The sequence below is a fragment of the Myotis myotis genome, unplaced genomic scaffold, assembly GCF_014108235.1.
Source record: "Myotis myotis isolate mMyoMyo1 unplaced genomic scaffold, mMyoMyo1.p scaffold_m19_p_16, whole genome shotgun sequence".
Classification (NCBI taxonomy): domain Eukaryota; kingdom Metazoa; phylum Chordata; class Mammalia; order Chiroptera; family Vespertilionidae; genus Myotis; species Myotis myotis.
Window position 1 is genome coordinate 15,331,911 of NW_023416320.1, and position 26,756 is coordinate 15,358,666.

Consider the following 26,756-nt stretch of genomic DNA (forward strand, 5'->3'; position numbering starts at 1 on the left):
AAGAACACCCTACCCCACCCCACCCCTGCCGCCAAGGTTCATTTTGGGAATAAAAGTCATAGTTGCTATGACTTTCAAGGGTTTTTGAGGCTTTCATGACCTCGAATGTGAAGTATATTTTAAAGTTTATCTTTCTTATTGTTTTAAAAAATACAGAAAAGCATAATGATATAGATAAATATAATTTTTAAAACTATAGACCTAGCTGTTTTTATTTTAATTGAACTTTATTGTTGAAAGTATTACAGACGCCCCCATTTGTCCCCCCATTTACCCCTTCTCCTCACTCCTGCCCCCGCCCCAGGCCTTCACCACACTATTGTCTGTGTCCATGTCCATGGGTTATGCATATATGCATATAGGTTCTTATGGTTAATCTCTTCCCACCCCCCTAGACCTGGAGAGTATTATGCTAAGCAAAATACACCAGTCAGAGAAAGACAAATATCACATGATCTCACTTGTATGTGGACTCTAATGAACAAAATAAATTGTCAAACAAAATAGATCCAGAGACATGGAAGCATGCAATCGACCTAGCTGGTTTTATATGGTATCAATCTTACATAATTTCTTTTGGAAACAAATAAAGAGAGATCAATTTCCAAATCATATTTTTGAGGATGTCCCAATCATGGTATGCTGAGAAAGACATTACAATATAGGTAAATTACAGCATACATGCCTAATGAGGAGCCACAAAATCTTCAGCAAAATATAAGTTAACTAAACCTAGTAACATAAGTAAAAGAATAATACATTTTTATCAAGTGAAGCTTATCCCAAGAATAAAAGCTTGACTCAGCTTTCAAAAGTTGGATCACTGTATGTCAATATAATTAAAAAATGAAAAAAAATTGAGAAAATTTAGCACCCATTTCTGAAAACACTATCAAAAAATACAAAAGAGAAGAAGCTATCTTAATGCAGTGATTTTAAACTGGCGTACCCTCAAGAATTTATAAAACATGCAATACCTGACTATTTAGTCAGGGGCACTTGACCTCTTTTCCCTTGGATTGTCAGATAAAAAGCTGACAACAGCCAAAAACAACAATAGACATCCAGTGTGAATAAGTAAAATTATACCTATTTTTTGGTCAGATTGGCAAAGAATACAACATATATTTTGGGAGGTTGCAGTATTTTAGTGATTAGTTTATGTGTGCCATGAGATGAAAAAGGTTGAAATTACTGTCTTCATGTAATAAGGAGCATGGAGCTCACATCATACTTAAAGCTATGTTCAATGGTATAACTAAGAGCATAGTTTACCTAAGATCAGGAAAAGGCAGGAATGTCTGCTTCATCATTTCTACTTATTATTGGGATTCAATTTCTAGCCACTGCAATAAGGGGGAAAAACATAAACATTGGGGGGGGGGGGGGAGTAAAACTAAATATGTGCAGATAGGATATTCCACTAGGAAATCCTAAGTAATCTATTAAAAATTACTAGAACAATAAGTTCATTTCCAAGACACAAGGTCAATATAAAGAAGAAATGTACTTCTATATACTAGAAAAAATTGATAATAAAACTAAAATATAAATACTATCTATAATAATAAAAGCATAATATGCTAATTAGACCAGACATCCTTCTGGATGACACTGGGGCTGTGAAGGAAGCCTGGGTCCTGGGTGCCAGAGGGAAGCTGATGCCAGCAGCAGGGATAAGGAAGGCCTACTATTGCATGAATTTTGTGCATCGGGCCTCTAGTTTACAATAATATTAAAAATAATGAGGCCTTAGAGCCAGACAGGACACAAAAAACCTTTCGGCAATAAGAAAACAACTTGATTATTCCTATAGCCACAGCAGAGAATGCCTTTAAAAACCCTCTCACTGAACTGATTCCTCTCTTTTACCAGAGATCGTACTACAGACATAACACAAGGCTTTCTTTCAATACCGAATGGGTCAAAATGATGCTGATCCTTAGAAGAAAGTGCAAGTCTAGCTTGTGGGCCTTCCCTCGCCCCAGTCAATCCTCATCTCCACCCTTGTTTCCCTGAGTTCAATAGTGTCATCAGGAACAACCAGGACCTTTCCCCTCAAATCTGGGAAGATGCTCTGTCAATAGAGTGTCAAGTGTCATCTTTTGTGTCCTTGTCCCCATGCAACCCATATTGGTAAGAGGCCACTTTGTGCCTAGGCACTGAGTTCTCTGACACAAGATATAGCCCTTTCCCTCAATTTGGGCATCGGTTGAGAAAATGGGCAACTACAACCATTATGTATTAAAGAGGATAGAGTAGAACATGATAAGCTGAGAAAACTTATAAAGAGTATCCAGCCCAACTCTGAGCAATGAGGGTGGGATGTCAGGGAAGTGACATCCAGGCTGATACTAGACAGATGATGGAGGTGGGTGGGAAGCAAATTCACCTGGCTTGCACTGGCAAAATATGGCATGTAGATGACCCATTCCTGGTTTCTCGTACAAATTTTCCCTTGTTGGCATAATGCATTGGTTATTTAGGAAGCAACCTCTGCTCATTCTATCTATCTTACCCTAGAAGTTTTAGAGCAACATAATTTAATTTTTTGTAAAAAAAAAAAATTTACCAATTGTTATTGGATAGGCAAAAAATATTCCCTATCCCCCCCTTAGTGACTTCTTTTAACAAAATATGATATGAAATGTCTTAGTGATGTTTCATTTTGTTTAATCCTTTCTCGTTTTCTTGATCCTATCTTATCAAATATGCCTTGTTTTGGTGTTTCATGAACTGTTTGCTCAATATTAAATGGTGAAAGCGAGCAAATTCACAAAAAATAATAATTTCTCTATGTGACCAATATCTTTCTAGCATCTCTTAAAGTAAATGATTATTCTGTTCTTTTTCATAAATGGAAGTTCTTTCAAACACGCCACTGAGAATTGAGGAATTTTATGTTTATTCCTTATTCCAAACCATGCTCCTTTTTCCAAATGACTTTACATCAAATCGTGTTTTAGCAACATTCAGGACCTTCTGAATTATAATGTCTAGCAGCAGAAATTTCATCTCCACCCAAAGAAAAAAGCTGTTATAATACTTTCACCATTCTTTAGGAGAGAGTGTACAGTGAAGAGCACACCTATCCATTGAACACCTCTTTATTCCAGGTGCCAAGACTGCGCTGGGAATACCGTGGAGAGCAAAGCAGACACAATCCCTCGCCTAGTTATGACGAGTAACATTAAATAGAAAACAGATAGTAAGTACAGATATACATACATACGTACTTAAAATATATGGAATTTTTATCTGAATCTATCTCTGTCAACTGTATGTCTTATCAAACTATCTAGTGTCCCTACTGTTTTCTGATCACTAGGTCCTGCTAGAAGAGTGTCATGTGTTTATTTGTTCAGCATAAAACCTGGAAATGATGACAGAATCAATGAGGCTCTGGAGTATATACGAAAGTAGGTCTGCAGTTGTGAATACACTTAACACAGAGTTTATTCTTGTGAAGTTAATAAAGCTCTTGAAATAATCATAATCTGCACGATAGCTGTAAACCTACTTTTGCCCACCCCTGTAGTATAGCCCAGAGCCAGAGGTGATCTTGCCCTGAGACAAGACAGTAAATCATACTGCTTTTCTATCAAGTGAAGGTGAAGTCTAATACCTCCTGGGGTTCTGTGTTTGTGGATACAACGAGAAACACATCTGGCAATAATAGCTGCATACTGAGTTGTTGCAGTGAAGAGGTCACCTTTGGAAAATCAACTGCCATTGGTGTAATCACATAATCAAGCCTTTGAGAATCTTCTGTCTTTTCCAGGATCCATATAGCTTATGCCTAAATTAAACAGGTGAGTGAAATGGAGGATGTGATTGCAGTCGCTCACCTTGCAATTGTCAAGTATTTGGTGGTTACACTTTTCTCTGTGACTCCCCTAGGAATATGAGATTGCTTTGGCTCACTACCTATTAGTTTGCTAGGGAGGTTGAGGCCTAGGATTTGGAGGATTTATTTTGTGGGTTTTTTGAGGGGGGTGGGGGGAGGCAGTGGCTTTTCTACTTTGAAAGCATTCATGACAGTGTCAGGGAGTTGATAACAGTTACTGAGTATATATATATAGCAAGTCTGCGCTTCAGGAATCAGGGAATTAAACACAGAATGGGTTTCAAAATCATGGAGCCCCTCGTGACACTACTCAGCACAAAATTGCTATTTATCACCTGCCAGTGGACCACAGTGACACTCTGGGTTAGAATTAGAATGCAAAAGTCTAGAGAAAGGTCTGGGTATTTCCATTTTCCCAGGACACAGTAACTCTGGAAAATAAACGCAGGTCCTTTGGAGAAAGACTATGAGAAAGAATTAAATATCTACTTGTGATCCAGGATCCCTCTGGAGTGTCCCGGGACTCCACCAGCTTTAACTCAGGCCTAGAAATTAGGTGGGGAGCCATGATCCTCCATACCTGTATAGATTAAGTAGAACCTTGGTGTCATGCCCAGGTATTCCAGTACTAAGGAGCCTGGGATCTTTTAGCCATTTCTAAGATCTCTGTGGGCCGCACTTTTTATAACCATTTCAGCCCTATCACCCATGATGATAATCACCCACCTTGCCTCTGGCGGTTAAGTTGCTACCTCGCCTCTTCCACCCTGATAATCCTTTATTTCTATCAGATACTAGAAATCATCTCCATGTCAGCATCCCCCATCTTCATTTGTAGCCAAAGAGGAGAGTCAATGCAGCAATTAGTGTTTGATGAAAGAAGGGTCCTTGGGGTCTTCTCAGGGAGCAGTTGACCCAGTGATCCCGGATAATGCCACTCCAGCATCCTCATCTTCACGACTTCTCAGATCCCTTTTATATTACACATAGAGATGTCCACACCCCAGCTTCCTTCAGTATAGCCCACCATTAAGACCAGGATTTAGTTAACCAGATGAACAAAACGTTAGAAACTTTTCCAGCTGGTCAAGTTAGTACATCAAATGCAGACTTTCTGAAATACCCCTCCTCCCCACCCCATTGAAAGATGATGGCCCTCTTTCCTCCCTGAGCTAGCAACCTCACAACACACACACACACACACACACACACACTGTTTCCCCTGCTTCTTGCTGATGTCATTTCAAAATAGTCAAAAGTTGTATTTTTTTAAAAATCCTTACGAGAAGATATGTTTTTATTGATTTTTTAAAAATAGATTAGGCCCTGACTGGTTTGGCTCAGTGGATAGAGCGTTGGCCTGCGGACTGAGGGGTCCTGGGTTCGATTCTGGTCAAGGGCATGTGCCTTGGTTGCGGGCACGTCCCCAGTGGGAGGTGTGCAGGAGGCGGCTGATCAATGTTTCTCTCTCATCGATGTTTCTGACTCTCTATCTCTCTCCCTTCCTCTCTGTAAAAAATCAATAAAATATATTAAAAAAATATATTAGAAGGGAGAGTCAGAAAGAGAGAAACATTGATCGATTGCCTCCCATACACACTCTCACCATGGATCAACCCCAAAATCTGGGTATGTGCCCTGACCAGGAATGGAACCTGAGATAGTTTGGTGCATGGAACTACACTCCAGTCAGTTGAGCCACATCAGCCAGGGTCAACTAGTGTCCTCTGTAAATAGGCGGAACTCCTATTTGAGTTGGCTTTGTAATTGCCCTCACACCTCACCCTACTTCTTTGGCTAGGATTTCACTCATGCTGGTACTGTAGGTTTAGAGGAGAGTTGGAGAGGTGGATGAAAAAATATTATCTTTCAAAGCAACTCCCTCAGCCTCGGTATCTATAGGTGAGGCAAAGATAAGTGTTTCTACAGACATATAAGGCTTGGTGGAATTTGGGGCTTTGGAAATACAGAGTAATTCTTCCAAGTGCCATCACATATATTTGTCATCAGTTCAGCTCCTGGGATCACACACTTTACTAATCAACCCTTTGTTTTCGGGCCATGAATTCACACTAAACTGTAAGTCAAGGATCCACAGATTGGAATTCACATCTGACCTTTTAATATGTAAGTAAGCCTATCAATTACATATGAGGTAAGTGTTTTTGTTAGAATCCACATAGACTGTTTCTCTCAGGCTATGCCTTGAGCTAAAATTTTAAATTCGTAAACCTTTCTTCCTTCATTATGCTCTTTAATACAGTTCTAGGCAGTCAGCCCACCCCACATTCTTCACATCTTCTAGCCCCTCATACCTTCAGAACAACTCCACACACATGGCCCACCAGGAGAGCGGATACCCCCGCCACAAGGGAGGTGCAGCTTCTCAGACATTATGCCAACTGCTAGCTCCAAAGTCACACCACTGCAGCTGGGATCGCATTACTGTCACAGCACTAAGCTATTATCCCGGATCAGGAAGACACTGTCACACCTGCTGTACCAGCAAGTCTCCAGTCCGTCCTGTCCCTTCCAGGTACGCAGTTCCAACTTCAAAATCTACTGGGTGCACCTGGCTGGTGTGTCTCGTGGTTGAGCATCAGCCCATGAACGAGAAGGTCACAGTTTGATTCCTGGTCAGAGCACATGCCTGGGTTTGGGGCCCGATCCCAGTAGAAGGCGTGCAGAAGGCAGCGAATCAATGATTCACTCTCATCATTGATGTTTCTATCTCCTTCCTCTCTGAAAAAAAAACACACAAAACAATAAAAACAAAATAACTAACAAAAATATCTACTCAGTGCTTCTGATGGGTGGAGCCGAAATTGTAACTGGGAACCCAACTACAGGGATGTTTGGGGAAGGTAGATTTTAGACTTTCAATTTCTGCCTAGAGTAAAAGCTTTAGAAACAGTTCTGACATGTAATGATCTGATCATCTGAAAGAATATCTGTCAGGTTGGATTAAGCACCTCATGCAGGCCTGGCATGCAGCAAGTGCTTAATAAAGGTTTGTACTTGTTTCTCTAGTCTCAGCTTAAATGCCACTTCCGTCCATCTAGACTTGGTTAAATTCTCAGGTCATATGCTCCTTGAACTTCTAAAATTTGTTTTTAATCCTTTTCAAAGATATGTTTTTATTGATATTAGAGAGAGAGGAACGGAGAGAGAGAGAGAGAGAGAAAGAGAGAGAGAGAGAGAGAGATTGATGTGAGAAACATCTATCAGTTGCCTCCTGTACATGCCCCAACCTGGGATCAAACCTGAAACCTAGGTATGTGCCCTGATTGGAAATGTGCCCACAACCTTTTGTTGTATGGGACAGTGCTCCAACCAACTGAGCCATCAGGCCAGGGCCGAACTTCTATAGTGTTTAAAGTCCTACCTCATTTGTAATTACCTCATTTGTAAAAAAGTTCCATAAAAGCAGGATATAAAAGCATGCTTATATTTTTGTAGTACAATATCACTAGGGCTTAGTATGGTGGTTGGCTAATAACAGATGCACAATAAGTGATTATGAATTTAAAAATTGAATTCTCTTAAGTTCTTTTCTAAATAGCACAGTATTATCTCATAAAGGGATAAAACATAAATATCCATGTTTCCTGGTGTCATAATGCCTTAATAACTAACTAATACATGGTTAACAGAATTTATCTAGCTTCTTTCCAGCTATTTGAGCTGAAGTATCAAAGTGAGACCTCTAAAAGGGAGTGTTAAAACATCCTATATAATAAAAGCCCAGCGACCAAACAGTGGAATGACCAAAATGACCGGTCAACTAGTTGATATGACACCCACTGACCACCAGGGAGCAGATGCTCAACGCCGGAGCTGCCCCCTGGTGGTCAGTGTGCTCCTACGGTGGGAGCGCTGTTAGGCTGACAGGGATCAGCAGCGCTCCCACAGTGGTCTGATGCCATAGGCCACACCCCCCACCAGTGGACGAATCTGGTGCACCAGGCCTCTAGTTTCATATAAATGTAAAGTAGCCTAAATCCTGGTTCTTGACTATCCTAATTTCTCAGAACTAGCTATGCATGGTGTCTTGGTGATAACTTTGTAAGAATAACAAACTCTTAGGGCAAGTTTGACATGGTTTCAATTCCACTTTTGTTTTTGCAGCTTGGGTTGATGTAGTCAGCACTTGTGTTACATGGTAGTATGGTCATATGGAGGGAAGCCTGAAAGGAATGACAGGTAAAGGTTTGTTTGTTTATTTATTTATTTATTTAGAGTCCAGGTAACAGAGTGATTAAGAGACTAACTTTGAATTTTTAATCTGCTCATTAGAGCATGAGGTTTGCTTTCTTTGCAAGATCGAAAGCTTTGTCATCTGTGTAGGGCTTGACCTGCACTATGGACACAGTCTGATGGAGAATGAGACCAACACAGAAAGCAGTGCTAAGAGCAAGTGAGCATTTCTGCTGATGTTAAGCCGTGGATCAGCCTGCCACTCCTTGTTACATGGCCCAATGCGTTTTCTTTATCCACTTAAGTTACTTAAGAGTTGAGTTTGTCACTTGGTAATAAAAGTCCTGAATGCACTATATTTTTGATCTACATATTTAGGTAGGAAATTCAAAAGTCTAAACTTTGAAGTCAAACTACCCCTGTTTTATGATTATGCCTCATGCTCATGCTGTAGTATGAAGATGTTCAGACAATCATAACCACTTTAAGATTAATTACTGAGAAAGGAAGAAGGAAAACAATTGCGATGAAGGTAACGTGTGTTTTTCATCTTTTTTTCACTACCTACAGGTAGGAATGAGTGAGTTGTGCTGGTACCCTGAGGAAATTTCATTTTGATTTCTCATGGGAGATTACAAAAATGGTGTTGTTATTACAAAGTGGCTCTAGTTCTGGAGGTGCCATCTATTGGAGACACACGCTACAGAAAAAGAGAATCAAGGAGCTGGAGACAAGTAAGTAAAAGATCAAACATTAATTGATCATCTATTTTGGGTTGAATGCGGCATCAAATTGTATGTGGAGGGAAGGGGGCAACATAGGAGGGAAAACAACCTTACCCAAAAAGACACATACCACTACAGTTCTGTGGAAAAGACCTACATTACTTAGTAGGTTTAGCAGAATCTCACTAATTTGTAACAATGACAAAAGGAAGTAGCTTTAGCAAAGAATCCAAACTGAGATATATTACAAAATACATCCAGGTGAGTGCATTGCTCCTAGGAGATTCTCAGTAAATTCTCTCTGAATAAATAAAAATGAAACACAGTCACTTTCAACAGAATACACAAAATCTAACCTGTGAATGCCCAGAAAAAAACTGGGGGTGGGGGTGGGGTAATAATAGAGAACAAAACTCATAACCAGCAGTTTTTCAATGATTAGTATTCCTCGGAGAATAATTCCTAAATTTCTTCAGTCCTATCTCAGGTAAAACTATTGATTCAGGGGACTAGGTTATGCAGAAACCATGCAAGTTTCTAGTGTAACAGATTCATGGTTCAACACCGTATTATGTTATTCAAGGCAACAGGTGAAGGTCTCTGAACATCAACATCCTCGTCTGTCAAACGGGGATAAGAATGATTCTCTTATGGGGGGTTGTGGGGAGTGAATTTCACCCAGGAAACACTTGTCCCTCGCAGAATGGAAATGATCGGAAGCAGATGATCAGGAATCAAGGTGGACTACCCTGAACAATAATAGCGGGGAGGGTTAACTTGCAGGTGCCCTGGTTCTGAGCTATGGAGAGTCTGCAAGTACTCAGGAGACATGGGACACAGCCAGGCCCCAACTTGGCAACGGGAACGGCCCCTCCTTTCCCAGGGTCACCAAAGGGCCAGGGTCCGGTTCAGGTGTCACAACGGACCCGTCTCCAGTTTGCGCCCTTTTCCTATTGCAATTTACAGCCTGGTTGGTAGAGGGAGGGCGGAGGGCGCACGTCTGGAAGGAAGTAACAGCTCCCATAACAAGAACAAGATCACCAAGGTCAGGGCGGGTGTCAGCGAACTCTGCAAAACCCTGCGGAATGAGGAGCCATATACGCCCCAAAAGATTTCTACACTTTAGAAGCTGTTTCCAGAGCCCCCTTCAGCCCGCCTCACGCAGCCCTTTGCCGCCCCCGACCCCCATCCCCAATTGGGCTGTTGAATGTCGCCCTTTCCTTCTAGTCATTGCAGGTATCCAACAAACTTTGAGTCAGTTTCGTGTGGGGGAGCTTCCACATCGCTTTCACCCCCCTGTCCTCCGTTTCTCTAGATGGCGGGAGCCCGAAATCGGGGCCGCCTCGGACTTCGCTCCGGCGCCGGTGCCCGCTGAGGAGGCTCCGTTCCCCCGCCTGGAGCGCAGAGCGCGGGCAGGGACCTCGCCGGCCGCGCGCTCTGGTCCTGGCCCCCCGCGCGGGGGAGGGGGGGTGTGGGGGGGTGCAGCTCCGAGCCCCAGCCCTGGCTTCCGCAGGAGCTATTTTTAGAGGCGCAGCGCCCCCCCCCCTTCCTCCGGGGCCTCGGGCGCCGTAGCTCGGGCTGGCGGCGTCCTCGCGGCCTCCCCCGCCGCCGCGGCGCTTGGTACGGTCCACGCCGGCGGGCCCGGGCACTGAGCATGTCTGCAGCCGCTCGGAGGCCGCGGCGGCGGGGGCAGCGCCGGGCTGCGTCAGGCTGAGCCCGTTCCCCGCGCGGCCGCAGGAGCGCACGCGGCCGCCGCGCCGCCCAGCCCCGCCGAGAGGGGCGCACTCGCCGCCGCGGAGCCGCCGCCGCCGCTCACCGCAGCCCCCTCCCGGCGACCCGCAAGTAAGTTTGTGGGTGGGTTGGACGGTGGGGCCGGGGTGGGGCGCCCCCGGGGGGCCCAGGCCGGCAGGCGGGAGGCGCGGCTGGCGCCCGGGAGAGCTGGCTGGCGGCTGTCCCCTGCGCCCGGCGCCTCGGCGAGCCTCTTGGCCATTGGCAAAGCGGGCGGCCGCTGGGATGCTGGAGCCGAGGGGACCGGCCCGGCAGGAGGGCTGGACGGGGTCCCGCGGTGGTCGGGGAGCGAGGGAAGGACCCCGCGGCTAGAGAGGGGCCGGGGGTGGGCTGGTGCGGGGTGGGGAGGCTGGGCTGAGGATGCGGGCGCCTGGCCGCGAGCAGCCGCAGAGGGGAAGGGGGTGTCTCCCGGGGGCAGGGTGGGAGCGGCTGAGAATGCGGTATGGGGGGCACAGGACAGGGTGTCTTGGCCGGAGCGGCGGTAGGGACGATGGGTGGAAAGTGGGGCGCGTGGCAAGCGGATTTGAACTAGAGCGAAGGACGCCGGTAGAAGGAAGGTATCGTGGGCTCCAGAGAACAAGTGGATCCTGATCATTTCGAGAAGCTCTACCAGGTCAGGACGATGTAATGCTGGAGAGGGGCAGCCTGGAAGGGAGGTCCTCGGGGCGAGTCCGCGAGGCCACACGCTGGGAACCAGGGATGCAGAAAGTGGCCTGGAAGGGCCGGCAGGAAAACCGCCGAGGGATTTGGGTGGAGGGAGGAGGAAGCCGCGCGGGGATCCGACGGAATTACAGGGCGGCTGGTGGGGTCGAAAGGGTTGGAGGCTCCGTGCGCTCCCCCCTTCCCCCCAATAGTGACTTAGTAGCGTTTCTCTGAGGTCCCCTTGCACCCAGGCCCTTCATCCGTCTCCTACCTGGCTGGGTCGCCCGGAGGCTCCATCTAGTTTGGCTTGTGGGAGATTTGGACGGACCTGGCTGCTGGGAAGGTGGTCAGTGACAGGGGCGCTGCCTTTGGTGGTTCCCGGCACCCGCTGGTTGCCATGTGGGGTCTGAATGTGTGTGCTCCAGGCGGGTGAGGGGTGTGGTGCCCGCTCCAGGTCCGGGGGATCTGGGGTCTCGCCCGAGAAGTGCGGTGTGTGGGGCGGGGAAGTCGGGCAGAAGTCTGCAGCGTGCAACTGGCGGGGGGCGTGTGAGTGAGGGTGCAGGTGCGCGGGCGCGTGTGTGCGCATCGCCCGCCCGGGGTCGCGCCGGCTGCTGCAGGCGGTCTCTGCGATCGGATCGCCGGCAGCCCCGGGAGGGGATTAAGGGAAACGTGCCTTCCTGCGTGTCTCCTACCTCCTTGCCCCTGGGTCACATTCTTTGCTTGTCCGATGATGTTCGTCTCTAACCTTTCCCTGGCCCTCGCACCTCCCCAAATCGGACGCTAGCCTTGTCCATTCTTCTGATTCGGCCGGCCCTCCACTGCGAGAGGTGGGGGTCCCCGCGGTTAGAGGGGCTCCGGAATCCGCGGGTCCTTCCCCGGGGCGTCGCTCCGGAGGCCCGCAGTTCACTCTGCTGCCCCTGCAGGTGATGTGGTGATGGTGCCCCGCGGATTCGGGAAGCGCGATGGCTCCAAATGGCCAGCGGGAAGGAGATGCCGGCCAGAGTAACCAGCACTTACCGGTTGGGATGGGTGGGTGGAGGTGGAGGGGTGTTAACCCCCCCTCCAGCCTTCCCCGAGTTACACACACATACAGGTGGCTTGGAAAGACCAGATTAGTAGAATAAACAAACATCTAAGTGCAAAAAGCTTTATGTAAAAACGCCTCTTGGACTAGGAGAGATTGCACCCACCAACCCCAAGAAGGAAAGAAGCTTCTAGGGTTGGAAACTGGGGGAGGAGAGATGGGGGAGTTGGTGTTGCCACCAAGTCCCAGGCTTCTGGGAAATGAGGATGAAGGCAACTCTGGAAACCTGTGCCATCTGTGGAAGGACTAAAAAAAAAAGGGAAGTGACAACTGTACCTACTGTCAGCTGGCATCTAAGAGGGCTTTGAGATTGTGAGTGTGCAACCATCAGAAATAGTTCTGGAGGTCCAAAATACAGATTGTGCTGGGGGACTCAGATGAAGGGAAGTGAGAACTCTAAAAAAAGTGATGAGGCCCTAACTGGTTTGGCTCAGTGGATAGAGCGTCAGCCTGTGGACTGAAGGGTCCCAGGTTCGATTCTGGTCTAGGGCAAGTGCCTTGGTTGTGGGCACATCTCCAGTAGGAGGTGTGCAGGAGGCAGCTGATCAATGTTTCTCTCTCATTGATGTTTCTAGCTCTCTGTCCCTCTCCCTTCCTCTCTGTAAGGGGTCAATAAAATATGTATTTTTTAAAAAAGTGATGAGGACCATGGTATGAGTTGTCTTGCAGAGTGATCACAGAGCCCTGGATGGACACAGCAGAAAAGACAGTAAACTTCTAATGACCAGGGCATGCCCTCTTATTACTCTAGGTGACAGTGGCTGGCCCAGGTTCTAGTACAGTAGCTATTGGGACGTACCTTTCAAAATATGTGCATCCTTCAGGACATCTGTATGGTGAGAAGTTTGAACAAAAAGACTTCTGCTGTCATTTTCTGCTTCTATTACTGTTTCCCCCCCCTATTGATTATTATTAGTAATTGTGATGAAGGTAAAATAAATTATCATTATAGCCATTACTTCTGTTCTACCCAGAGTGCTGTTCAAATAAAACATAACCTTATAGTTTGCCCATTTTTTTGGTCTGCTGGTCAAGGAGGAGGGATTGTTGGGAAAATTGATTAGGGTGTCAAATAAAGGCAGAATTTAGGTGCTTATGAGCCTGTGGAGGTGAAGCCTACATTTATAGAATGCTAAATTTAATGTGGCACGAGAAAACCCATTCCTCCTTATTCTTCACCTCCTGCATTGGAAATGCAAAGGATTATACCCCTAGTCCTCAGAAGCCTAGTTTGACACTAATTTTTCTAGACTAGAGGATTATTCCCTAAACCCAGCTAAGCCTTAGGAAATAGTCAGTGGAATCTTTGCTGCCCCAAGGTAAAGGCATTTTTTTTTTTTTTAAAAAAAAAGGTGGTGACATGGCTTGAGGAGGCAGGATAATGAAAGAAATGTTAGTCTAAGTGGAATAAAAGACATTACTTTTTCTTACCTTGGGGCATCTTATTGATAGCTTAGAAAAGTGGTTCCCAGTTGGTCAGTGTTGCCCCCCAGAGGGCACTGGCAATGTCGGGAGATGGTTTCTGGTTGTTACACCTTGGCAGAAGGGGTGCTCTGGCACTCAATGGGCAGAGGCCAGAGCTGTTGCTAGCATTCTACTAGGCACTGGATGGTCATTCATAACAAAAGAATGGCCTGACCCCAAATGTCAATAGTGTTGATGTTGAGAAACCCTGGCTTAGAACACGATATGATTATTTTTAAAAGCCACTTCTGTTAGGATGCTTCAAATATTCCTATTGGAAGTCTACCTAGAACATCAAGAGTAGTTAATATTAAGAGACTTTCTTTGCAAAATGTCCCCATCTTAAAAAAAAACAAAACACTTGTTTTAAGGAAACTAAAAATGTTTCCTGTTAATAGGATGTCTTACCAGCCTTCAAAAAAGAGTTCTAAAATGTATCAGGAATGTCTAAAATGACAGGTCATACAGTATGCATGTGAGCTGAGTAAACATGTTTGATAAAAACAAAACTGTTCAGCTACCGTATTTTTCACTGAACTGGTTTGGTAACTGTCTTTTAAAATACATAGTTTTAATGTTTAAAATTATAATTTAAGTAAGATTACAACCAATAAATTCTTCATGTAGTGAGGGATTGTAGAGAATCAGAGACTGTTAGGTGAACATTTATTAGACGCCTCATGAAATGTTCCAAAATGAAACCTTACATCTGTAGACATCTATACAGGAAGGTCGGAATCCCATGTAACTTTCATGTATTTAGTTTCAATTTTAAATCAACAGCATGACATGTATTGAGAAATAAACCTTTTCTAGCCTGTAGCATACTACTCTACCTGGAGAGGATGAACAACAGCTTACAGCCTTAAATGTAATGAGATCAGGGAAGTGCTCTCATATCGATTGTGTGCAGGAACTCAGAACACTTACTAGGTAAAAGCTTTGTCATCATCACACAGAGGAACTAAAGAGAATAGGTCAGTGTGTCTACAGGCTCTCCTGCCCTCCCCACCCTCACCCCCCATCTCCTTCGTTGATTGGTTGGTTTCAGAATCCATTCTGCAGGGATCATCATTAAGGCTGCTTCCTTCCCTTCTCGTTCTAATAGCCAATCCCTCCATCCTTGGCCATTACCGTCCTTCAGTCCCTCAGGAATTCATGTAGCAGAGGAGACTTTATACTCCTGCCGTGCCCCTTGGGCACCCGGGGACCCCTCCTCTTCTCCTGTGTGTACAAACACAACAGCTCCCTTCTGCTTCCCAGTGGCACAGAGAGGTGTGTCTTTCTTGGAAAAGGGCAGTGGGAGAGCCCTTGTTTTCCACAAAGGTAACCTCAGTTTCTCTGCTGGCATCTTTCAGTTGCTTTGTTCAATGGCCTGTTGTTGCTGTTAGGAAGGTTCTGTCTTTCCCAAGGGAATAGTGAAAGAGCTGAGGAGAACAGCTTCAGCCTGGGCAGCGCTGGTGTTGAAAGGGAGCACCGATCACTGGACTGTGAAAGCTCAAGAATATGATTAAAGCAAGGAGAATCATAGTTTTATAAATTCAAGCACTTGCCAATTCATAAGTAGGTTCTGTTCTAGGCATTGGGACTCTCGCATTTGTAAGGCTGGGCTGCCTTGTGCATTGCAACCAGTTTGCAGAACCAAGGTATATATAATTACGGCCTTGCACACTCAACAAACCTGGAGTAATCACAAAGGATGGTCTGAAATTAAAAACCTTTAGAATCAGACAAATTTGATTTCAAATCTCTATTCTTTAGTTGGTAGCTGTGAAACTGGAGCAAATTACCAGACTTTCCAGCTTGTCCTGTCTTTGAGAACCACACCCACCAGATTACGGGTGTGACTCTTGTGGTGGTTGAGTGAGCTACGGGTGTAAAGATCTTAGCGTGATGCCCGGTCCCTTGTCTGTCCTTGTACACTTCTGCCACACTTCAGCTGTGCCTGTAAAAGTGACCATTCACATTGGAAAGCAGACTCACTGTCAAGAATCAGAAAATCTCATTTCCAGTGGCTTCAGTTAGAATATACGAGAGAGACTTCATGGCTGTAACTGAGGAGAGGAGGGGACTCTGGCTCCAGCTAGTACCTGATTTAGGGCTCAAACCATGTGACCAGGCCCTCGTGTCCCCACTGCACTTCCTTGGCTCCACTTTCTAAGTGTCAGCTCCATTTTTGAAGGGCTCTTTCCTTGGGGCTCCGAGATGGCTGCCTGAGGCTTGCAGGGCTTCAGATTCCCAGATTCCCATGTCAAGAAGAGGGAGTCTTCCCGCTGTTCTCGCAAAGGAAGCTGCTCTTTTCAGAGATCCCCAGCAAAGCCCCCCTCCCATCGCACTGGCTCTAATCAGGCAAAGAGCCTACCTTTCCACCACAGTGGCCAGAGGACAGTGCACTCTTGTGGGGAGCTGTGCCTTCCCACAGAAAGGTGGGAGATGGTTTTTAAGAGAAGGGGGATTGTAGGTCTGATAGGCAGATAAACAATGGAGGGCCACCACGGCACTTGTCCCCCATCCCAAAGGTTGTAGTCCTGGTTTTCTTTCTTTCATTTAAGTTATGGGTAACGGGTAGAGAATTCTTTCTTCTCTATTACTGAATGAATCTTTCTAGTGATGGATCTAAATCTTCATGATTAAATTAAACCAATGCAGATTAGCTCTCTTCCTACAGTATACATCTTTAGACTGGCCTTAGGTAGACACTAGGACTCATGTTTTGTTACAAAAACAAAATGTTTGTTAAAGGAACAAATGAGTACATTTTCTTACATTGAGTACTTGGTTGTAGGATCACAATTTTCTATAAAATGCCAGAAGTAGCTGTCATCATGTAATTTCCTGTCTACGTCCTTGGATCATGGATGAACTTGCTGGCCTCTGGCTTTCCCTCCACAGACCAAATTGTAATAGACATAAAGGCTACTGACATTTATGCAACAAACAATTCTTTAGTGTTTGAAAACTGCTAAACATGCACAGCTAACAAAATATTCCAGAAGAGTTAATTGGTAAATCTTTATTCAAAAATTCTACAGTCCTGATTGGGGCTATTTTCACAGCAGTCTCTTAAATGCAGTTGTTTCCTAAGATATAATGAGGTCTTACATTGTGGATTAATATATTAATGGACTAAGGATTCTTTATCTCATCTATTTTGAACTCTCTGTATAGATCACAGTGACAGGCTGTCGCAAACATGTATCACACATTTAGCGGAAGAATGCCAACAGCCATGATAAATGGCTCTGAGCAAAAACTATGTTCTTCTGTCTTTATTCATCTAAATCATTTAGCAATATAAATGCATGTAAGTGCCGGATTTTAAAATGTTTCAGGATAGGAAAATGGAGTCACATATTTTTACAGCTCACTTTCAGGTACTCTAAAATATCATCTACTTGTGGTGAGTGAGGTGATTCAGTATAGCAGTTGGTTTCCCTATAGTTTCCAACATGAGGGAAAATACGTTCTCGCACATGAAGTTAAAAAGGGGAAAACAATAGCAATCAGCATGGCATTCATTACCTGTTAGATCTATTTAGAGCTTAAATTGGTAAGAGAGCCAAGGAGATTTAAAGGTGCCTTTTATGCCAATGAAGTGTCATTGCAGCGAGTTCTTCACTCATTATCACCATATTTTAAAATTTCAAATGAGTAATCATATTGATTAGCGTTCAGCAGAGGAAGAGGAAGATACCGTTTTTAATGATCGGAACTATAAAATGAACAACCAAGAGGGGAAAAGAACCATCCTGGTGCTATGGAAATGTTCAGCAATTTTTAGAAAAATCTAGGAAGATATTTTAAAAAAAATTTAGAAGTGGGGGGTGGGGGGGTGGGGGTGGCGAATGGGAGGGGAGAGATACATCCATCAGCTGCCTGCCTCACACACACTCCCTGACCAGAGATGGAACCTGCAACTTGGGTGTGTGCCCCGACCAGGAGTGGAACAAGGGGATGATTCTCCAACAAACTGAGGCGCATCAGCCAGGGCTAAGGAGATATTTTAATGTAGCCTTATAAGCACAGCTACTGATTATGTTATCTATTAAGAGTTTTGTGTTTTGGTGCCAGGAACACATTGTGTTTCTCATGAAATATTATGGGGAAACTTTTCTTTGGCTATTGCAGTTGTCAGAGTCCCATAACTGAATTAAATAGAAACCGGTTCTGGTTAATTTAAGCAAAAAGGAATTCTTTTTAAAAAAAATATATTTTATTGATTTTTTTACAGAGAGGAAGGGACGGGGATAGAGAGTTAGAAACATCGATGAGAGAGAAACATCGATCAGCTGCCTCCTGCACGCTCCCCACTGGGGATGTGCCCGCAACCAAGGTACATGCCCTTGACCTGAATCGAACCTGGGACCCTTGAGTCTGCAGGCCGATGCTCTATCCACTGAGCCAAACCGGTCAGGGCAAAGCAAAAAGGAATTCATTGGAATTGAAGGAAGTGCTGAAGAGTAAGGCCTTGGAAAGGATAATACACTGCTGGGATGAATCAGCTCTGATGTTTTCCATCATTGTGCCACTGTGCTCAAGACTTAGAGGTGAGAGAGAGGGAGAAAAAAAGGGAGGAAGAAAGGAAGGGAGGGAAGGGAAGGAGGAGGCAGGGAGGGAGGTAGCAGTGTATTTGAGGAAGAACAGGGCATCTTGACTGACAGCCCCACACTGTGTTTAATGAGCCCAGGAGTTACCCCAAGGCATAATCTCTCACCTGTGCTATCAGAAGGAAAGAGATACTGGGCAGGCACACTCAACTAACACCCACTGCATACATTCAGGATGGGGAAACTTGCTTCAATGGTGATGAATTACTAGAAAGATAAAGGGAAAAAGAAAAAAGAACTGATTGTATCTAAATAGTATGTATAGGGAAGACAAAAATATTGTGTTAGCCTCCTAGGACTGCTCTAACAAATTATCATAATTTGGGTGGCTTGACACAGCCAGTTTATTCTCAGTTCTGGAAGCTAGAAGGGCAGGGCTGTTCTCTGAAGACTCAAGGGGGCGAATTTCTTCCATGCTCTTTTCTTAGCTTCTGGTACTGCTAGTTAGTAATCCTGGTGTTCCTTGGTTTATAACTGCATCTCTACCTCCATCATCACATAGCATTCATTTTCCCCTGTGACTCTGACTTCTACTAAGGACACCAGTCATATTGGATTATGACCTATGCCAGTATGACCTCATCTTCATGTGAGCAATCCCATCTGTAATTAACCAATTTCCAAATTAGGTCACATTCTGAGGTCCCAGGAAGCACATGAAATTTGGGGAGACACTGTCCAACCTTGTACAAGTGTGATATGGATAAAACCAACAACAATACACATAGGGCATCTGAAGAGTGAGAGGGGGTAGTAGCCTATTGTTCTGTTACAAAACTATACCTACGTATCGTGTGCCTGGCTTTAGGCACCGCTTTCCAGATGATCCTGTGTTCACTGGAGAACGAGTGGAAAAACAATTTGTTCTTCAAGGTCATTTTTTTTTTAACTCTAGACTATAAACTTGACAGAGAGGAATTTAAGATAATATGAGCATCCAAATGGCAAAGGTATAGTCTCTATTGCTCATTCAGGGAGAACCAAGACCTATGGCTGGAAGTTTCGGGAAAGCCGATTTCCTCTCACTATGAGCAGGAACGTTCTCATATTAATGCAGTTCAGCAGAAGAGATCTTAAGCTGTTCAAGATTATTTCCCTCTAGGAATACATAGGACACTAGGGACCTACAAAACGTTTATTGAGCATCCAGCACAGTATTATAAGCCAGTGCATGTAGAAGTAAACGTGGCAGACATAGTCTCTAGTTCGTACACAGATAAACATTATAGAGGTATATGACCATAGTGATGAAGAACGGAATAGTATGGATATAGTATCTGGCGCAAATCAGTAACTATTTTGTTAAATGCATTTATTCTTTAATCATAGTCTCCTTTACACATATAAGTTGGAGTTGTTAACCTGGAGTACTTACCCGGTCATTATCAGCCCTGCCATAATCATTTACATGGTTTCTTCATAGCCTTCTGGTTATCTAGGATGACCTTGCTTAAATACCCCTCTCTGTTTCATTTTTACCATTTTAAAAATTGGTTGAAAGTGGGGGGTCATTTTTCTCCTTAATCTCTTTTCTCCTCTAGGCCACCTTGGCCAGTGTAGGTAGCCCTGAACCTCTGAAGTTAATACATTAATATGAAGACTGAGAAGACTGTGGCTAAAGCAGTGTTTCTCAAACTGGTTCTGTGTGAGATGAATTTGGGTGGTGTATGGATATGTATTGAATTGAATTGAATTGAATGGATTTTGAATCTGTTCTGTCAGTGTTTCTATTAAGGCAAGGAAAAAGTTTCAATTGGTGCTAGTTTTTAATGCCTCTTCAATATGCATATAGCTCCCATTTTAATAAAGAGTAGGCTTTAAACCACAGAGCTTTCAGAAGTCTAGTAAAATGGTTTTGTTTTCATGGTATTCACTTTTACTTTATCTTCTATTCATGCTAAGTGCGAGCTTCCATATAAAGTAATGACACAAAGCTTTCTTTAAAATTCATGCAGTTAAATTTTTTTTAAAATGGTATGATGTTTAAAATAATCAAGAATATAGTATATACCTGATGGTTCATGTCCGGACTTTCTTCTCTGCTCTTTCTGGCACTCCATGGTATTATAGACACCTGGGAGCAGCTATTCTTGGAAGAGTTCCCACTTCCCTCATCAGTCCAGATGATGAATCCACTGGCCCAGAGAAAGGGAAAACTGTGCATATAAATATGGCTTTGCATGGCTTACCATGCCTGGATTCTGTGTATCTCTGAACTATCCTTCAAAGATAATTCAGAATTGTTTTTGTTGTTGTTTTGTTTTGTTCTGGCTTCTAAAGAATATTCTTAGCCTGATAGAATGGATGACTGGATAATTTATGTAATTCTCCACTGTTTTTATTTTTTTGCCTCCACCCCCAACCCTACTATTAGTGATAGTGCACAGACTTCAAAGAAGAAATAAGGAGATTTTTTTTCATTTTTACAGTTCTTACATTTTTCTTTCTCAGTGAATCAATGATGCTGCTGAAGGAGTTTTAAAATTTTCATGTCTTGTACATGTTGTAACAGATTTTTCTGCAAGTCATATTATATGGTTTAGCAGTTTTCTGTCCCAGTCTTCACGCTCTCCAATTCCTAGTCATAGGAAGCTATCACTTTTTTCCTGGTGTTTACCTCCACATCCCAGGCTGCATACTTTGAGTTCCAGATCTTGATATTTATTTTTATCTATTGGCTTCCTAGATTAATAGCTATGGAAGATAAAGATTTATATATTTTACTAGCCTAAAGCTGTCTTCTCCCTCCTCCACCTTCCTACTATTCCCAATATTATTTCATTTTTTTTATAAAAATAAAATTCAGAAGTTCTGTGTCCACTTAGGATATAGAAAGCCATGAGAAGTCACTCCCATCCATCCAATGAGAAAGAGTGGGTCATACACAACATCATGACTTGCTGAAGCCGATCCACCTTGGCTGCTTGACGCATTCGCTGCAGGGATGTTTCAAGGGACCTGGCGTATATGGCATACTGTTCTTAATATGTTTGCTCCCCTTCTTAAGCACTATGTGTTTTAACCAAGGTCACCTCTCCAAGAAAGGTTGTTTCCCCAGGTGAGGATTTTTATCAGCGAACCCTTTAACTAAATGTCGGAGGGGTGGTTGATCACTTTGACTGCGAGCAATCACGCTTAAGCTACATAATCTTTACTTAGAATAACCTTCAGTTACTTCCTTGTAGCTTAGTGGAACAATAGAGTAACCTTTGAATGGAGATGGGAAGCTCCCTGGCCTTTTGTATAGAATGGATAGGATTGGGACCAAATAGTATAAATACAGATGTTAGCTGACAATAAAAAAGAAGAACCTGGCTATGATGATCACCTGAACACTGCCTCCGTGTCTTTCCTTCGCCGCCGACTCCATCCACACCTTGGGGAACTCCTGAACCCGCTGGGGCTGGACCCCAGCAATAACTGTCTTGAGCCCATCAAGAGCTTAGGCCACAGGATAAGCCAGTGAACTGAAATTCGAAGAAGGTCGTGCCTTTCCAAGGAGAGATGGGACACAAGCCCTTTCGTCTTTGGCAGGGCATATGAAGAAGAAACAGTTTCCATAAAAATGAATAAGAAGAGTACACTCCTTCACAGCAGCATTATTCAGAGTAGCCAAGGGGCCAGAGCAACCCAAGTGTCCATTGACAGATGGATGAACAAAACGCGGTACACACATACGAAAGAATATTATTCAGCCTTAAAAAGGAAGGACAGTCTGACACATGCTACAGCATGGATGACATGCAGACATGTTAGGTGAAATAAGCCAGTCACAAAAAGTTAAATACTTGTATGAGTCCGCTTATATAAAGTACACTGAATAGTCAGATTCATGGAGATAGAAAGTGGAATGGTGGGTGTCAGGAGTTCGGGGAAGTGGGGAATGGAGAGCTATTGGTTAATGGGACAGAATTTCAGCTTTGTGAGAGGAATCCCCTTCTGGAGATGGATGATGGTGAAGTTTGTGAAGCAGTGTAATGGACTTGATGCCAGTGTACTATTTATACACTTAAAATGGTTAAGATAGTAAATTTTGTGTTATGTATATTTTACCACAACTAAAAATAATAGTAGCTCTAGCTAGTTTGGCTCAGTGGATAGAGCATCGGCCCGTGGACTAAAGGGTCCTGGGTTCAATTCCGGTCAAGAGCACATGCCCAGGTTGTGGGCTTGATCCCCAGTAGGGGACGTGCAGGGGACTGATGATCAATGATTCTCTCTCATCATTGATGTTTCTATCTCTCTTTACCTCTCTGAAATCAATAAAAATATATTTAAAAAATAAAATAAAAATAATAGTAAAAAGATTTTAAGGAGCGAGGAAGAAGAAAGCATTTACACTCTTTAATAAATTCTTAAAAGTCACTGAAAGCTAGCAGGATAGTTGAGAATTACGAGGAGTGCAGATGCAAGGGGAATCTGTACACATTACTGACTTTTTCCCAGGGGCCTCTGCTCAGTACTTGCTAGAAAGACAGGGGCCAGCGAAGTTGGCCAGAGAGAGAGCCCCTAGGTTCCACACACATTCAGGTAGTGAGATGCTACCTCTGGGGACAGGCACAATCTCACATACAGCCCCAGGTTCTTTCATACAAAAGCCTGAGGCACCGGGAGAGGGGAGAAACCCCACTGGACCAGGAGCTTACATTGGATGAACACGGGGATCTGCAACCGATCCAGAGCATATTTTGGTTGTCACAGAAGGAGGGAGGGGCACAAAGTTGAGGAAAAGCCAGCCGAAGGGCTAGGTTCATAGGGCCTAAGATTGAGGAGAGACTCAGAGAACTCAAACGCTTATAGCAGCTGTATTCACAATTGCCAAAACTTGGCAATAACCCAGATGCCCATCAGTTAGAGAATGGATAAACAAATTGTGGTAATACTTCATAGAGTGGAACTCTACTTGGCAATAAAAAGGTATAAAAGGAGAGTTGCTGAACTCACCGCTGCGCCAACGCTCACTGAGAATAGCCATCAGGGAGGGAGCCATGAATATTTCATGGAAAGCATGGCACTTTAGAAAATGCAAAGGCTTAGAAGGAGATCAAGATGATTATGTAGAAAGCAGGAGTAGCTTTGAAGGGTTGGTTGTAAGGAGAGGAGGCGTCTAGAGGCCATATATTTCTGGGCAAGAAAAACTCCTACATGCTATCTGAGTTCCATAATGACACATAATCTACTACTGATTTATAAAGTCCTCTATTTATATAACTCAACATCTAGAAATATCTTCACAGCTTTCCCCCTATCCTAAATGCATGTCAGGTTGATCATATATTCTTCAAGGTTAAAGGGTCTTTAGAATTCATTTAAAACCCTTCAAGCACAGGGTTTGTGTGTGTGTGTTTACCTGTTGGTTGTGGATATGGATAGAATCCAGTTAGTACACAACTTGGATAAAGAAAATGACATCTTCATTGTTACTAACCTCATTCAGATCTAGCATCCTCCTCCTTCATGGGTGTGGGCCACCGACCACAGGAGCACCAGCAGCCCGTGACTTTGATACCAGTAAGTCACAGAAAACATCATATTACACATTACAATTGTTTGCATATATTAAAAAAAAATCATTTGTGTTTATCTCTACTTTGAAAGTTTGATGGTTATTAGACCTGCTATTCAATATTTTTGTATTTAAAGTATTAGTAAAGAAACACATATACCATGCCACAAATTCATCCATTTAAAATTTGATAACTGTGTTGCATTATGGTTAGTTTCCTTTGTAATCCTGTGTATCTCTCTTAGGAGAGGTCATAGACTTGAACAGACTCTCAGAGGGATTCATAGCATGAAAAAAGTCTAAGAACTTACCTCCTTTCTTGGACTCTCAGTATTAAGTTCCATTCAGCGCCCATGGCTTGGTCCAGGAAGCCTGAGCTGTTGAGTGTTCTCATTTATGGCTCTTGTGCTTGATCTGCCAGGCACCAGCTGTGCCATTCGTAGGAAATGTTTGTTCTAGCAGGTTTCATGCCCACTGGTGCGAGCAGCGGGCACTCTTGAGAACCTGTACATTCTGTAGCTAAGAGGCCTCCCCTAGAGTGGGGCCAGCGCTGCCCTAGAAGCAAGGTCCCCCGTGTGATGCATTTTATCCTTGCCCTTTCACGGCCTAGGTTTTAGCACACCAACCCACATCAGTGTCTCTGGACCTCGGCACCCTTGGTGGGGAGATGGGCAGCTCTGACAGAGGCCATTCTGGTGGGGCCCACTGTATGTGCTTGTGAGGACATGAAGGATGAGCAATGTCAGGCTTTGGAGCCAGAGGTCAGGGGTCAGGGCTATTCTTTTTCCAGCTTTGATTTGGTTTCCTGGCAGGCTGGGTGTGATTTCAATGAACACACCTCCCTTGCCAAGATCTCTGTATTCTCTTATTATCTTTTAGGTTATATTTATTCTCCATGATAACATGCTGGAGCAAATTGGGTGACTGAAATGCCAGCAGTGGTAGTGGTTTAATGAGGATCCATCCGGACCCTTGAGAATGGGAGGATTGCTTCCCCAGGAATATCCTATATAATAAAACCCTAATACGCAAATCGACCGAATGGCGGAACTACCGGTTGCTATGATGCGCACTGACCACCAGGGGGCAGACGCTCAACGCAGGTGCTGCCCCTGGTGGTCAGTGCGCTCCCACAGGAGGAGCACAGCTCAGCCAGAAGCTGGCTCAAGGCTGGCGAGCGCAGCAGTGGTGGCAGGAGCCTCTCCTGCTTCCGTGGCAGCACTAAGGACCGATCCAGCAGGGCCGGCCAGCCAACCTTCTGCATCCCCTCCCCCTAGCTGGCCTGGTCCCATCGCCCTGATCAGGGTGGGCTGGCCAGACTGGCCGGACCTCACCTGTGCATGAACTTGTGCACCCGGCCCCTAGTTATTTTATAATTAGATAGAGAATGATCTGACAATACATTTTCTAAATATTTCAAGATAGCTCATTTCATTTTTGACAACTTTGATGGGAAGTTTTCCTCTTTGGGGATAAAATCTGCTTTTGCTTAGCCTCAGTTGTTGACTAGGACTGGTCTGTAAAACCTCACAATCATCTAGGAATTTTCCTGAAGTTACTCAAATGCTCTTACTGTGACTTTCCTGATGTGTCTGGGAATGCAGATCACAGAGAAGTCTTCCAAATCAAATTTCATCTTGGCAAAAATAAACTTACTGGGAAACATTAGCCTTAGGCTGTGTGGAACATTTTTCTAACAAATGTTTGGGATCCGAGTATGTGTCAGGGGATATAATAAGGTGCAAAGCAGACATGATCCCTGTTCTCCTGGGTGTCAAGGGTAGGGTGCTAGTTATAGTACCAGGAAGATGCTCTGAAGACCAGGCAGGTGGGGTTGGAGGCTGAGGCTGAGAAAGGAGGGGGTCCCTTGGTTGAGTGCTCGCTGGGGCTGGCATTGGGGGCAGGAGCAGGGGGGGTGTTCTGAGCAGAGGCAACAGCTTGGCACATAAGAGGAAATGAAAGATGATCAGTGTGGCTGGGGCAAGGGCGAGGGTGGGACCAAATGGAGGTGGAAAGGTAAGCCAGCATCAGACAATGATGCAGCTTCTTGGCCAGGCAGAGAATTTTGATCTTTGAATCAATAGGTGGCATAATCAACTATCCTTTATTGAAGCAGAGATAACCCCCCCCCCCCGCCCTCCCCCCCCCCCCCAAGAGATAGATAACATTAAGCAAAAGCAGGATGGATAGCAACTTTAAAAAAATAAGTCTGCCATTTGAACACAATGGACATGATGCATGTACCCAATGCATAGACATAATTACACATGCTCTTCCCTCACCTCTGGGTAGCAAGCTGACGTAGCAGCAGAAAGGGAGGGGTCTGAAGATGTGATCTGGAGACTTGAGGATGAATTGAAGCCTCTGTTGCTCTGAGCCAGGGAGAGTTTGTAAGAGACAAAACAATGCGCTAATGTTCCCTTCCTGTTGCCATTCCCTTTAAATAGCATTGCATCTTGTAAACTACATTTGAGGTAGTAGATTCCTATTTTTTCTCATATACAGAAATGAGAGACTGTGTTGCTGTGTATTACCAAAGCAGACATAAATTGTAGCTGGCGGGTTCCTGGTTACAGCCTCACTATGTGAAATACATGGCTACATTCATTGGCGATGCATTTGCTTTTAGCATGAGGCATTCTAGAGTCTATTGTTCAACAAGTAAGATATCACCACCCCAGTAATGGTCTCTAACATGAATAACAAGATTAGAGGGACAAGCAGTAAAAATAATGAAAGACAAATTATCCTCTGTTTCTAGTAACTTAGCCATGAAACACATTTATGTTCTCATTTGGACGTTAAATAGCTAGAAAGTATGAGTCAGTCATTTTGGATGCAAACTTCTGCCACAGCTTCATTCCATTTGGTACCCTAGGCATCAGTTTCTGACAGG

At 44.2% G+C, this 26,756-nt stretch overlaps 1 protein-coding gene across 1 annotated transcript in view; it reads left to right on the forward strand.

Moving 5' to 3' along the window:
- The first annotated feature begins 10,440 nt into the window (after positions 1-10,440).
- Positions 10,441-26,756, forward strand: part of OXR1 (oxidation resistance 1) — a 311,945-nt gene continuing 295,629 nt past the window's right edge. The window contains exon 1 of the mRNA XM_036338046.1: positions 10,441-10,611. The gene's annotated coding sequence lies outside the window, so the exon portion shown is untranslated. The remainder of the gene's footprint in view (positions 10,612-26,756) is intronic.